Raw genomic sequence first — 16,276 nt, forward strand, 5'->3', positions numbered from 1 at the left:
GTTATCTAACTATATGCTATCTGTTCTACTTGTACCTGAGCTGTGTATTGTTTGTCTGTATTGATTGTATTTGTACAACTGAGAGGTCCCTCATGCTGGTGTCGGTTCACGCTGAGGGCTGTTCTTGTTGAAATAGAATAATGATATGATTAATGTGAAATGAAGATTATTGAATGAGATAAATTGAGTTCCCTAGGTAGACGTAGTGAAGTGATTTCACTGCTCCAGGTAGAAAATAAGATAACTTGACTTCCCTGAGTAGATGCAGTGAAGTGATTTCGCTACTCCAGGTTGATAATGAGATAATTTCGGCTCCCTGGGTAGACGTAGTGAAGTGATTTCATTTGCTCCAGGTGAGGATTGATAAGCCACTATTTTATGGTTTATATTATGTTTAATTGAGTGGTTTTTATCAAATTCTTGCCCACTTATTCATATGATTTGTATGATTTTACAATTCGTTTCTAGTTTAGTTCTATGGTTGAAAACTTGCTTCCTAGAGATCTTTTAATTACGTATTTTAATTCTCCTTTATACCATTCGATACCGTGATCCGTGTGTTAAGTGTTTCAGGCTTCATAAGGTAGGAATGGCTTAGAGAATGGAGAAGAAGCTTGCAAAAAGGGAAGGAGCACAAGAAATAAAGGAGACAACCAGCGAACAGCGATGCGCACGCATGGCTGACGCGTGCGCGCCATTTGGACAAAATCGCAGTGACGCGTACGCGTGCTTGACGCGTACGCGTGAATTGGAGTTCACGCAAACGATGCGAGCGCGTGCCTGACACGCACGCGTGGAGAGAAAAATTGTCAAAACGATGCGTACGCATGACATGCGCGATCTACATAAAATTCAGGAAATGCTAGGGACGATTTTGGGCCGCGTTTTGACCCAGTTTTTGGCCCAGAAACACAAAATAAAGCCAGGGAACATGCAGAGACTCAAGGGATACAACTTCTCATTCACATAATTTTAGGTTTAGATGTAGTTTTTAGAGAGAGAGAGAGGTTCTCTCCTCTCTCTCTTCTCTCCTCTCTCTCTTAGGATTTAGGATTAGGATTCCTCCTAAAGGAATTAGGATTTCTTCCTCTAAATTTTCAGGTTCAATATTCCTTTTACTTAATTTCTCAATTTAGTTTATGAACTCTTTATGTTTGGATTAATTTTCTTTTATTAATGTAATTTGAGATATTTCATATCTATGATTTTATTTAGCTTTTTACATTTTTAGCTTTGGTTGATTAATTGGAGAGACTTGAGTTATCAAACTCAGCTGTTGATTGAAATTGGAATTACTGATTGATCTGGATCACTCTAAAGCTAGTCCTTCCATAAAGATTGACTAGGACTTGAGGATTAAGCTAATTAGTCCACTTGACCTTCCTTTGTTTAGTAAAGGCTAACCAAGTGGGGTTAAAACCCGATTCTCATCATACCTAATAAAGATAATTAGGATCGGAATTCCAATTCTCATACCTTGCCAAGAAGATTTTATTATCATTAATTTATTTTTTCTTGCTATTTAAATTATTTGTTCTCTATTTCAAAAACCCAAAAATGTATCTTTTTGCATAACCAATAATAAATCATACTTCCCTACAATTCCTTGAGAAGACGACCCGAGGTTTAAATACTTCGGTTTATAAATTTATTGGGTTTTGTTACTTGTGACAACCAAACTTTTGTACGAAAGGATTCTCTGTTGGTTTAGAAACTATACTTACAACGCGAACTTATTTGTGAATTTCTTTACCGATAGAAAATCTGATCGTCAAGGATATGAAGTATGGATATAGAATTGTTGAGACAGAATAACTGGTGACGGTTTTGTTTATGATTCTGGTTCTAATTCATTGGAGAGTTAGGAAGTTGAGAAGCTTGAGGAATATGAATTAGATTCAGCATTCCCTTGTGACAGTTGCCTATTTATCGATTAGCGAGAACATAGGGTGAATGTTTGGTGAAAGGAAGTTTAGGATGCTTAGTGAGTTTTTATTGCTTTGCATTGTATTTATTTGGCACTTTTACCATACTGGGAACCCATGGGTCGGGGGTTCTCATTCCGTATATATCTCTTATTTTTTAGATACAGGACCGGATGCTCAGAAGTGAGCTGTGGTTCATCTGAGAGATGGCGAAGATCTTTACATTCTCTACTTTATATTTTGCTTAGAATCTTTCCACCTTTATTTTGAAAAGCTTACATTATATATTGAACTCTTAGGTTTCTTTTGGGAGAGATCAGGAGATACTGTTGTCAACTACTGTTATACTGTACCTTAGTCGGCCTAAACTTCGCGGGTCGCGACTAGTGGCTATGTACTTATGTTATATATATATATATATATATATATATATATATATATTTATATATATATATATATATATATATATATATATATACTGTCCTTCTCTTATTCTCCTTTATGCCTTTATCTGTATATCGCTTTCGAATTCACACTTTATCTTTTAGTCATCGAAACGTGAGTGATATGTCTTCGCGATTTTATTTCTACTCTTTTCAGGCTTCTCGATTAATATTCCCTTCAAATAGGCTTATATTTATATATTAAAAATCCACCTGAGAGTCGTACCACCATAATATCATTGACTTATGACTCGAGCATAAGGATTTGAATATTAAGGTGTTACAGAGTTTCTCCATGGCCAGTTCAAGAGTAAAAAGTCTTTGAGAGTCTTGAGATGGTTGGGTGAATGGTGGTTGTTGTTGGTGATGGGGTTTGAAGGAATTATGTTGAGGTTGGAAGTGGTTTTGTGGATGGTTGTTGTTGAAATTATGGGACCTCTGACCTTGATTTCTCAATCCAAATTTTGAGTGATTTCTCCATCCGGAATTATAGGTCTTGAAGAAGGGATCATTGTGAGGTGGCTTTGGAGTGTTATCTATATAATTTACTTGCTCCAGAGAAGAATGTCCATACTCCAAACCTTTACTTTGATGTAGTCCACTACTCATGCCATAAGAATTTCCTTGGGTGCTCACTGCTGAAACTTGCATGCCTCCTAATTGTTGAGTAATTACATTAATTTATTGTAACATGACTTTATTCTGAGCCAAGTGTCCAAGGCATCTAATTCCATAACTCTCTTCCTCATTGATCTTTCAGAAAAATAGAGGTACTGATTGTTGGCCACCATTTCAGTTAACTCCAGTGCTTCATCAGTAGTCTTCTTCATTTGCAGAGATTCTCAAGTCAAATTATCCAATGAAACCCGTTAGGCAGGGGTGATCCCATAATAAAAAATCTGAAGTTGAACCAAGTCAGCAAATATGTCTGGAGGGCACTTCCTCAACATCTCTTTGTAGCTCTCCCAAGTTTCATAAAGGGACTCTCCTTCATGTTGGGAGAAAGTTTGAATGTCGGTTCTGAGCTTGGTCAACCTCTAAGATGGAAGGAAATTGGTTAGGAACTTAGTGACCAAGTCCTCCTATGTGGCTATGCTCTCCTTGCGCTGATTATCCAGCCACTGCTTAGCCCGATCCCTTATAGCAAAATGGAAGAGCAACAATCGATAAACCTCAGACGGGATGCCATTTGTCTAGACCATATCATAAATTTGTAGGAGGTTTGAGATGAACAAATTAGGATCTTCCTGTGGGCTCCCACTGAATTGACAATTTTGTTGCACTAGTGTGACAAGTTAAGGCTTCAATTTAAAGTTGTTGGCATTGATAGTAGGTATCACAATGCTACTTCCACAACTTACTGGATTAGGAGTAGTGAAAAATCCAAGGGTCCTCCTAGGTGGAAGGGCATTAGTATTGTTGTTCACATTCTCTGCCATGTTGAATTCAAACTCTTCTTCAACTGCCTCTTTAATTTCTTCGTCAACTCTCTGATTCCTAGCATGTTTCCTTTATTGCCAAAGAGTTCTTTCCTATAGAGGCCTTGATGTATATTTTAGAAAAGATAGGGAAAAAATATTGTTGTCAACTGGTTTTTATTTCTATAACCCTAGTCGGCCTAAACTTTATAGGTCGCGACTAGTGACTATTTACTTATTATATATATGTCCTATCTTTATTCTATTCTACCTTAAAGTTTTATTTATTTCCGCTTTTTTATCGCACTTTACCTTTCCTTTTATTGATGCGTGAGTGTTCCCGAATTCGTGATTTTATTTTACTCCTTTTTAGGATTCTTGTTTAATAATTTCTTTCAATATATATTTATATATTATAAATTCACCTTAAGAGTCATACAACCTTATTATCATTGACTTATGACTTGAGTATAAGGATTTGAATATTAGGGCATTACACAAAAAGCGAAAGACAGAACTTTCTCAAGTAGCTTTATCCTTGGATAATGAGGGAGATGTTAAGGCATCTAAGGAAGGCCTAAATATGCCAGATGATTACACTATTTGGAATGAAGTTGTGATAAAGAAAAAAAAAGAAAGCTACTTTTGGTTTATGTTCTATTGGTTTAGATCTCTTTTCAAAATTGAGTTCCAAAACTTGCTCAGGGACATCCAAAGACGATCTAAATATTGAGCAAGAACTTCACATGTGAAAGAAAAGACAAAGGAGCAAGAAATGATCAATGAAGAGCAAAAGGTTAAGTTGGATGATCTTGAGCACAAGTTAAAAGATCAAGGGCATCAACTAAAAGCTCAACAGAAAAGAATTGGTTCTACTAAAAAGACAATTTATGCTTTATATAAAAAGTTGAATCTCCCATTTCCTTCAACCTTGTTTGTTCTTGTGGAAAATGAGCTTGGAACAGGTTTTAATGATGATGAGGATAATAACATGAGTGATTGATATTTGGAGTATATGTTTTCTTTGATTTAGATTAAAGAATTTTTAGGTGAATTAGTTAGTGTATTTTAATTTATTCATGATTTGTGATCTTTTTAAAGTCTTTTCTGTTTTAGTTTAATTATTTTTTTTTCTTATTTTATTATGATTATATTTATAGATAAAAGTATTTTAGTAATAAATCTTTTTTTATATCTTTTATTATAATTAATTTTTTTATGATTTTATTATGTATTTATAATTTCAATGATATAAAATAATTTTTTTATTATAATGGTCTTAATATAAAAAACAGATCGTGTACAATTTATTTTTTAAAATATTTATATATTAAATAACAAATTGTTTTGTATGAAAATTATGTGAAATATTATATTAAATTTGTAGAAAATTTGTGTGAAAATAATTTTTTGTTTTGTATGAGATTTATTTGAAGTACACAAATTATATTAAATTAAATTTATCTGAAATTTAATTGAAAAGAAAATTTTGATTTATATAAAATTTGTGCGGAAAAAATCTGTTATATTTGACTAAATTCATTAGAAATTTATCTGAAATGAAGTATATTTTTGTTTGAAATTTGTCTAAAATAAAATATTTTTATGTTTGAAATTTGTCTGAAGTACATTATTTTTATGTTTGCTAATCTATTTAAAATTCATATAAAATACATCATAATAGTTATTAATCTAACAGACAAATGTCTATTCAAAATTTGTCACAAAATCGTCTGAAATAAATTTCAGACGAAATTTTAAACAAAATGTAAATTAGTAACAAGGGTTTTTGAGACAAAAAATTATTTAAATTCTTTTAAAAACAAAAATTTTATCTCAAATTTGTTTGAAATTTATATCAATTTTGCCTTAAAATTCGTCCGAAAAGTATTGATTTCTAGTAGTATATGATTGCTACATGTTAACGATATGTCAAGATATAATTGTCACGTTAACATTTTTGTTAATAGTGTTAACACTTAACAATATAATTAAAATGCATTTAAAATGTTAAGTATAAAATTGATATAAATTAAATCTTAAGAATATTTTTAAAATTTTGTAAATATTATAAGAATAAAAAATATTTTATTTTCTTTAAATAAACTACTTTTCTTCAAAGCAAATTAGTAACGTTGTCCTGGTATCAAGTTTTGTGAGATATTACCCAGGTTGTGCTTGAGTTTGAAATTTGGCTTGTTATATTAAGAAGATTTAAAACTATTAACATTAGACAACAGTTTGAGGGTTGCTACTAAGGGTGGTAAGCGGAGAAGGCCACCCCGCCCCGCCCCGTCCCCCCAGAAACTCATCTCGCCCCACCTAACTGTGGGCTAGCTGGTTAAGCCCGCCAAAGCTCATCTTTTTTATTTTATTATTAATTACTAAAAATATATATAATTTCATAACCATATTAATGAATTTATAAATTTTAAAGACATAAGAAATTATATTTTTTATCTTTACAAACATTAAAGTCTTTATAATTATAAACCATGTTTTCATCCAAAACATAATTATAAATATTATCTCCAAAAAAATAAACATAATCCAAAATATAATTATAAATATTGTCTCTAAAGCAAAATAAACATAATCCAACACACTCAATTTTCATCTTCATACTCTTATAAGATGGGTTCGGAGAAGTTGAATTTTGAAAAAAAAATTACAAAAATATCCTGTTGAAAAAAAAAAACCCAGCGGAGAAGCCCACCCCATCCCGCCAAAACCCACGGTTTAAGCGGTGTGGGTTAGGAAGGCTTTTGCTCTTTGATGGTCCCAATTTTCTAGCTTGACCCGCCTTTTTTGGCGGATTACGTAGGCCAACCTGGCGAGTTTAGGCCCGTTTGCCACCCTTATTTGCTACATATATACCTCCTCCAACAAGTACAAAATTGTGTGGCTCATGCCAACTTTGCACGAAGAGCCATGTTATTATGCGTTAGTATTCAATTATCAAAATAATATTTCTGCTAAGCGAAATAATAATTTCAAATAAGGGTGGTAAATGGGAAAGTTTGTTTTATTCCATTCTGTCTCACCTAATAAGCGATCTTAAAATCTCACCTTGTTCTGCTTAACAATGAGCTAGCAGATTGGTAGGCCAAGTCCACAAAATCTCTTTTTTATTAAGTATCAAATAATATATATAATTTTATTACTATTTTAATTATTTATAATTTATAAAAACATAAAAAAAAATTATAATTTTTAAATTCACAAACATTAAAGTCTTTATAATTATAAATATATAATAAACATAATTATAAATTAAATTTTTTAAAGCAAAATAATAAAATTAATAGTGTGCAAAGTAAAATAAATATTATCCAAAATATATAATTAAACATATACAAGTTTAGAACATAATCAATCAAATGTAAAACATAATCCAACACTACAAGAAAAAGCTTATTTTTCGACACAAAAAATCGACGTCTATCTCTCCCGTCGATATTTTTCGACGGCTTGCTGTCGATATTTAAAAAAAAAGATAATTAAAAATAAAATAATAAAATCGATAGCCCGGTCATCGATTTTTTTATGCTGCATTAAACATTTTTTAAATATCGTCATATTGTCGACGAAGCAGCGGTGGAAAATACTTTTATTTTAAAATCGACGGCCATGATGTCTATTTTTATATTTAAAATATCGACGACACTTCCGTCGATAAATTTGAACGGTCTAACTTCCTTTCTAAAATCAAATGAATGGTGTGGATTTAATGTATAAAATAGACGCAAAACACGTTACTTTTTTTCAAATTAAAATCGACAACAGCACCGTCGATTTTTATTGCTAAAAACCCCAACTCCACGCCTACCTCCCGCCTCCAACTTCAGAAACATAATTTTACCCCCAAATTCCTCACCAACCCTCGTCTCTGCTGCCGGTGTCACAGTTGCGCTGCCGTCACTCTGTTTGCTCGCGCCGCCGTCGCGCTCTGTTGTTGCTGTGCCGTTGTCGCTCCTCTTGCTCACGCCGCCTGTCGCTCCGCAGCTGTCGCACCGTCGTCGCTCCGCTGCTGTCGCACCGTCGTCGCTCCTTCTCTGTTACTGCCGTCGCTCCTCCTACTTTGGTCCTTCTCCGTTCTCTCTCAATTGATGGATGCATTGCTGGAATTTTAGTAATGGCCGTTACTGTTCATCTCCCTTCTGATTTTTCCCTCTACTTTTCTTTTTCTCAAATACCAAAAGGTTACTTCTTACTTTGCTCTAATCATAGCTCTCTTTTTATTCTTTCTTTTTTTCAGTTTCAAATTTTCTTTTTCTTCTTTTATGTTTCTGACTTCAACACCGGTTCCTGAGTTGAGAGCTCAATTCAATTCAAGTCACCACCGAAGTCATGTACGAGATTCCTATTTGATTGTTTAGCGAATTTATTATTTTTGCATCGGTTTTGCTTCAGTTTCGTGACGTTACTTATTTTTCCGTTGTATTCGTTTGATTCTTATCACTTTTCAATTTTGGATGGTGTGATTTTGATATGATTTCCCTGAACATATAGCTGAGATTTCTGGTTTTGTTTTGTTTTGTTTTTTAGAAAACTAATTTAGTTTAAATGTTTAAATGAATAGGAAATAGAAACAGTTTTTTGTCATTTTTGGGGATGATTTTGTGATTTCATTTGAATTTGATATGTGACAGTGGTTCAACGGTTGTGGCTTGTGGGAAGTTATTGGTTGAGTTGAGAAAGCATGTGAAAATGGAAATAAGCAGGGGAGGAGGAAGAAGAGGAGGAGTTTGAAGAACATGATGCAGTGCCTGTGCTCAGGGGAGCAATTGAGATGAGAAGGAGGCATGGATGAGATGGCAGTTCAAAGGAGGCTGGATGCAGGAAATATCAAATAAGCTGAATCGTCATTGCGTGAGGCTAGATGCTTGAATTATGAGGTTGGATACTGCACCAAATGATTAATTAGACTTTGTGATACGACTTGCTCTATGTTATTTACTCTAGAAGGATTGCATAATCATGTGTATTTACTTGCATGTATCCAAGTATTCATCATCTCATGTTTATTTTATTTTCTTCACAGGTATTTTCTATAGTAATGGTTCATCATTGGATGTAATAGTAGATACTGACTGATGTAGTTAGTGGCACTTAATGAGAAAATTTTTCCAGTTTCTTTCTTGTTCTAACTAGTTCTGAAACCAAGACTAGTTGAGTGAAATTGTCTACTACTACAAGTGTAGAACTAGCTTGCTTGTTTGTTTGTTTTTTGTTGCCAGAATCACTTTGACCAAGAAAGAATCATTGAATGGCACCAAACAAGAGAGGATCATCAAGCTATGAGGGTAATGATGAGAGAGACCTTCAGCTCCCTCTTTGTAAACGAAAAGTAGCACTACCAGACACCCGGTACCTCTCTTCTCTTGATTTTACCAATGACATGGTGTTGATCTTGGAACCTGTAATTCGAAAAGTGGTGAGTATTTAATCTATTATCTGTTTATAGCTGAAGTGAGTTGGTTGTTTGTTTGTTTATTTCCATATTGAGAAACTAAACCTTAAGTTTTTGGAAGGAAAAAAAAGTGTTATTGATTGTTCTGTTTTCTCTTAAACCAGTTATAGGAGATGATACCACCTATACTAGAACAGGTGATGCCACGTATGTTGGAACAGGTATTCCATCTATACTGCAGCGTTACCTACCTTCCCCCATGGTATGTTTCCATTTTAACTATGTTTGTGTACATATATCTCGTTTGTATAGAGAACCATGTATTTAGTTAGAAATATTCTTTTGTGATTCAAACTTAGTGATGGATTATCGGTCAGAGGGCAGATTAGTCCAGCAGCTGGTAGAGGCAGAACATTGCAGTTATGTCTGATGAAAGGGTTACCTGCAACCATTTTCACACAGATCAACATCACATCAGAGGATAGTTCCCCGCTCCAGGTTGTGATGTGTGATGCCATAATTCAGAACACCAAGGTAACGTATTTAGTTAGAGGGCAGATTAGTCCAGCAGCTGGTAGAGGCAGAACATTGCAGTTATGTCTGATGAAAGGGTTACCTGCAACCATTTTCACACAGATCAACATCACATCAGAGGATAGTTCCCCGCTCCAGGTTGTGATGTGTGATGCCATAATTCAGAACACCAAGGTAACAAAGGGAGATGGTCCCTTGATGAATCCACATTTTATGATATTTATTTGCTCTAATTTGGTGGATTTCATCAACTTTTCTTGCATTTATCCATTGAAATAGCATAGTTTCATAATTTCTTCCTAATTTGTGCTTAACTGTGAAAACATACTTTTTAGACCTTAAAATAGCTAAAATTAATTCACTTTAATCCCGTTTGGTGCCTTGATATATTTGTTGAGTGATTTCAGGTTTCCAAGGCAAGTATGGGATGGAAGAAGTGAAGAAAAAAGCATGTAAAAGGGAGAAATCATGAAGAAAATGAAGTTGGAAAGCTTCTGCAAAGGTGCGTATGCACAACTGTGACTACATGCAAGGATGCGTACGCACCAAATATCGTGCGTACGCACTATGAAAATTTTACACAAAGATGCCTACGCACCGTAGGTCGTGCGTATGCACGACTATATGCACGTGAGCTCATTAACTGCAAATCGCTGGGGGCGATTTCTGGGCCCCAAAACCCAATCCAACTCATTTTTGAAGCTATTTCAACCCCAATTCAAGTGGAAACAAGGGTGGAGAAATTAGGGTTAGTTTATCATTATGTAGGTTATTTTTCTAGAGAGAGAAGCTCCCCCTTCTCTCTAGAAATTAAGGTTCTTAGTTTATTTTCCTTGTAATTTCTCTTTTTAATTCTTGTTTTAATCTAGTTTCTTCTACCTTTCCTTGTTCTATTGTCTTAATTTCATTACTTTATCTTGTCACTTTCTTTATTTTTGCCACTTTTATGTATTTGCACTCTTGTCACTTTCATTTTCATTTAATGCAATTTTATGTTTCATGCCTCTTTTAGTACTTTATTGAGTTGCTATCTTTATTTTTCTTGCTTGGTAGTTGTAGCATTTATTATTTCTCGTCACTTTATCATACTTTCTTTTTATGCCTACCAAGTGTTTGATAAAATGCTTGGTAGGATTTTAGCCTAGTTTTCTACACTCTTGGTTGGAAAATTGTGTGGTTTGGGTGAACTTGTGTGGTGGATGTCCATTCCACATTGTGTGAGGGTTGTTAATTAATTTGGTTTCCACTAACGCTAGTCTTTCACTAAGTTAATTAGTGAGTTGATTAGGACTTGTGGATTGAAATTAATTATGCCCTTTTGACTTATTCTTGATGTAGGGTTGACTAATTGGGATTAATCCACACACAATTATCATGTTTGTGGTCCATAACTAGGATAGGAAGCCCTAATTACCCAATTCTCGCCAAGAGCTCTTTTTGGTATTTAAATTCTATTTGCATTGCTTTTACTTGCATGTTAAGTTACTTTCTTGTTAGTTACCTTTCTTGCCATTTATATTTCCTTGCCTTTTTATTTCATTGCACTTTATATTTCTTGCCTATCTTGCATTCCCCATCCCCCATGCTCTCTCTCATAGCCAATAAATGTACATTTCATTACAACTCCTAGGGAAGAAGACCCAAGGTTTAAATACTCTCGATTAATTAGAATTTGTAAACATTTAATGTGGGAATTAATTGTTGGTCTAGACTATACTTTCAACGATGGAATTCTATTTTTGTGAAAATCTAGATCGACGGTAAATTCTTTCACATCAAATTTGGCGCCGTTGCCGGGAAGTTGCAATGGTGTATGTTTTTTGCTATTGTATATATGTTAATATGTAAATAGCTTGCATTTTGGTTGATTGTACATATGTTGCTTGCTTGATTTTAGCTATTGTGAATATATTAGTATGTGAATATCTTGCTTTTTGGCTGCTATTATGAATATGTTGATATTGTGAATATGTTTCTCTTGTTGGCTTTTTGTTTTTCTCGTTAGGAGATCATGGCTTGTTGGACACTCCATTAAAGCTTGGTGCAATCAATGGAGAACATGGAGACCCAAGTATTGTTTGAGCTTCTCAATAAAGTCCAACTTAAGAACTCTAAATAGAAGTGCTAGGTGGGAGACACCCCACCATGGTAACACCTTTCCAACCCTCTCTTTGTACATAGTTTCAATTTATTGCATTTTATCTCATTTAAATAGCTTAGGTTTAGTTTAATTTCAATCTTAATTGATTAGATTTCAGTTTAGATTATTTTTTTTATGAATAATATGTTTTGGGGTTGAAAATCTATTTTGGACATCCAGTTTGGTGCCTTAGAGCACTAAAATTTTTTAGAAAAAACAGAGAATGTGCGTGCACACACACCTGTGCGTACACACACAACCCCAATTTTTGCGTTTTGTGCACGCGCACTCATATGTGCGTTGCACTGCTTCTGCTAGGAGCGTTCGCACACTTTGTGCGTCCGCATCCCCTTCTTTTTGCCTCTTGTGCGTGCGCACGGACCTGTGTGCGTACACACAGATGGTGAGATAGCCGGCAATTTTGACATTTCATATTTTCAAAAAAAAGTGTTCTGTGCGTGCGCACATGCTTGTGCACACGCACACCCCTTAATCCCCTCTCTGTTCAGAGCGCTCGCACGCCTTATGCATCCGCTCACCCTCCATTTCTTTACCTTCTGTGCATGCGCACACCAGCTTGCACCACTTCTACTAGGAGCGTTCACACACCTTGTGCGTCCGCATCCCCTTCTTTTTGCCTCTTGTGCGTGCGCACGGACCTGTGTGCGTACACACAGATGGCGAGATAGCTGGCAATTTCGACGTTTCATATTTTCAAAAAAAGTGTTCTGCGTGTGTGCAACGCACACCCCTTAATCCCCTCTCTGTTCAGAGCACTCGCACGCCTTGTGCATCCGCTCACCCTCCATTTCTTTATCTTGTGTGCGTGCGCACACCTAGGTGCGTACGCACGCATCTTGATTCCCTCTCTGCTGATAGCATTCTCACACCTGGTGCGGACGCACACCTCCCTCAATTCGTTGAGTGTGCGTATGCACACATACCTGTACGTACGCACACATACCTGTGCGTATGCACGCCCCTGTTTTCTCCTACCTTCTTTTCTTCTCTTCTCTCTACTTCTTCTCTTCTTCTTCGTTCCACCCCTCTCTCCTCTTGCTTTTGCCTTCTTCTCTACTTGTTTTACTTTGTTTTGTTTGCACTTCATTTTTTATTTTGGTAATTATATTAGATTTAGTTTAGTTATTTGCTAATTGAATAAACTACATGTGTTTGATGATTATTGGGTTGCTCTTGCTTAAATTTTGATTTAAGTTTTGATGAATATGTGCACTATGTATTAAGTCCTTGTGTGATTGCCTAATTGAATTGCAAGTTTAATGCATGTGTTGTCGCGACCATATGTGTTAGACTATATCCTTGTTTGGCATCTTAATCATGAATTGTGCACTTTTACCTTAGTGGATTGAGTTGAACTACTTATCCATCATGGTTTTAAGTGAATATAATCACATAACAAGGTATTTGTTCCTTGTTAATGCTTTGCATTTTTTGAGTTGACTTGACTTGATTCTTATCAAGACTTGTCACTTTTTGTAACAAGCACCTTATACATGTGATTATTTCATTATTCCTAAGGATGAATAAGTAGTTTGCTTTTCATCATTGAATTGGTTGTTGTTTATTTTGTCATTTTCTATTAATTTTGCACTTTCACTTGCACAATTTCAATAACTAATATCTCATATACTCAATTCCCTTTAGTTGTGTGATGGTGTTTTTATGGAAAAATGGATTTCCAACACACAAATCTAACTGGCAAGTGTACTGAGTCGCATCAAGTAGTAATAACTCATTTAGAGTGAGGTCGATCCCATAGGGATTGATGGATCAAGCAACTTTAGTGGGTGATTAGTTTAGTCAAGCTAACATTGATGAATTGAGTGAAGAGTGACCAATAAAATGTAGATGACAAGAAATTTAAAGTTGCAGAAAGTAAAATGGGCAGAAAACTTAAAGTGCAATAAACATAAATTGACAGAAACTTAAATGACAAGATAAATTGTATTAAATGTAAAGGGTGTGGGTACTGGAAATTAAAGAAAGCAATAGATTGAGTAACTGGAAAGTTAAATTACAGGAAGAATAAAAGGAATTGGGATTTGGGATTCAAAATTAAATAAGAGAATTCAAGATGCACTCAATCAGAGAAGTAGAAGATGAAATAAAATGTAGCAGATTTAAACAGCAAAGCAAAATTTCATGGAAGAGTAAAACAGAATTGAATTTAGCTCAATTGCAAAATAAAGTTGAAGATATCAGGGAATCAAAGAGACTAGAAAGCAAGTCTAGATCTCAATTCCTTCCTTGATCCAACGGAGAACGATTTGCAGAAGAATTAAAGATGAAAGCAATGAAGAGAACTTTAATTCAAATCACAATTCACTTGAAAGTTTGCAGAAGAAGAAAGCAGAGAGAATTCTCAAGGTGAGATTGAAACAGAATTTCTTCAATTCTCCACCCAAGATTCAAAACAAAAATAAAAACTAAAAGAGAGAGCTCTCTAATCCTAATGCTCCCTATTAGAGCCAGCCTCTCCCAAATGGAGCTGCCTATTAGAGCTAACCTCCTATCTAAAATGAAAATGATGCCTTATATAGGCTTTCTACAAAATAAAAATGAAAATAAAATTAAAAATAAATTACAATTAAAATGAAATTTCTATTCTAATAATCTCTTGTGCCTTTGAGTGGTGTTAATTGGGCTTTTGGCCTTTATGGATTTGGGTTGAAAATAGCCTCTGTTGATTGCTCTTGGCCTTGGGAAGAAATCCACTTATGAATCGGACTAAGAAGCATTTACGTTTGAGTCAATGTTTGAGGCAAACGTTGACTCAAACGTCTTCGTGTGTGGCATTATGCAGAAGGCCAGCTGCTGTCACTCACGTTTGGGTTCATGTTTGAGGTCAAACGTGAGCTCAAACGTGATCTCCTCTAAGGCATTCTTTGGCCAACGTTTGACCTCACGTTTGAGCCAAACGTTGGCACAAACATTGAGTCCTCACAGGCATCAATTCATCAGCCAACGTTTGACCTCACGTTTGAGGTAAACGTTGGTGCAAATGCTAGCTCCCTCCAGGGTGTTCCTCTGCCAACGTTTGACCTCATGTTTGAGGCAAACGTGAGCGCAAACGTTGGGCTAATTTACTAAGTAAATTTAATGCATGCTTCCATTGGTGTAGTTGATTAGTAATGCCAATTAATTCATTTAACGCCTTGGTTCATCCATTGGCATTACTAATGAATTGTTTCTTGCATGCATGCTTATATTTACTTAATAATCCATTAACGTTGCATTCATTCAATTATTTCTCAATTAAGTGCATGCATGCTTTATTAATGCCTTGAACTAATATTACTTGCATGCATTCACTCAATTGATGAACGTTAGTGTTCACTTGTGCAACGCCATGGTTTATTGCAATGTTCTGAAAACCGGACCGGACCGAATCGGTCAAAAACTGGCTGGTTGGACCGAACCGGTGACTGGTCGGTTACGCTAAACGACGCCGTTTTTACGTTTTAAAAAAATAAAAAAATAAACCCGACCCGACCTGCCCGTGGAGCACCCCCTTTCTTCCCCTGAGCCCCGACCTCATTCATTCATCAATCATCATCTGAATCATCTCCAATGGATAAGGAGAACCCTAGCCGCGCTGCCTGAACCATAGCCCCCTGTCGCCATCCTTCGCGCCCGTGGTGTCGCCATCCTCAGCTCCATCGTCTTCATCTTCTCAAGTCTCAACACCAGCACGCAGTAGCCTCTCATCGACGGTAGCCCTCCATCGACCCCAGGTGAGTCACTCGTCCTCTGCTCATTTCTCTTTGAGTCTTTGTCCTTCGCCTCTGCTCATGTTCTTCCATCAATATGAACTGTTCAATTTCTGTGCACTTAGACCTCGGCTTAATTTTCTGTGAATTGAACTGAACTTAGACCTCTGCTCATGTTCTCTTTCTCTTTGTCCTCAATGTGAACTGAACTTAGACCTTGGCTTAATTTTCTGTGAACTTCATTTGTGAACTGTTCAAGTTCTGTGAACTTGCTCTGTACATTTTCTGATTTCAGTGCTCATCTTCTTCCTTCTTCGTTCCTATGATCAATTTCTATTTGGCTGTTTGTTGGTTAGCAATTAGCATAAGAAATTAATAATCTGAAATGTAAGTGGCTGTGTTTGGTCCTCTGCTCAATTTCTGCTCTATTTTGCAGCTTAATTCCTCTTTGTTGCACAATTTCTATTTGTTGGTCAATTTGTGTTTGTGTTTGGTCCTCGGCTCAATTTCTGTTTGCTGCTGAGCATAAGAGATAAAAAATCTGAATGTTAAGCTGGCTGGTCTTCTATTTTGCAGCTCAATTTCATTTGTGAACTGTTCAATTTCTGTGAACTTGCTCTGTGCATTTTCTGATTTTAGTGCTCATCTTCTTCCTTCTTCGTTCCTATGATC

This window comes from Arachis hypogaea, chromosome 2 (genome assembly GCF_003086295.3).
Source record: "Arachis hypogaea cultivar Tifrunner chromosome 2, arahy.Tifrunner.gnm2.J5K5, whole genome shotgun sequence".
Lineage (NCBI taxonomy): Eukaryota > Viridiplantae > Streptophyta > Magnoliopsida > Fabales > Fabaceae > Arachis > Arachis hypogaea.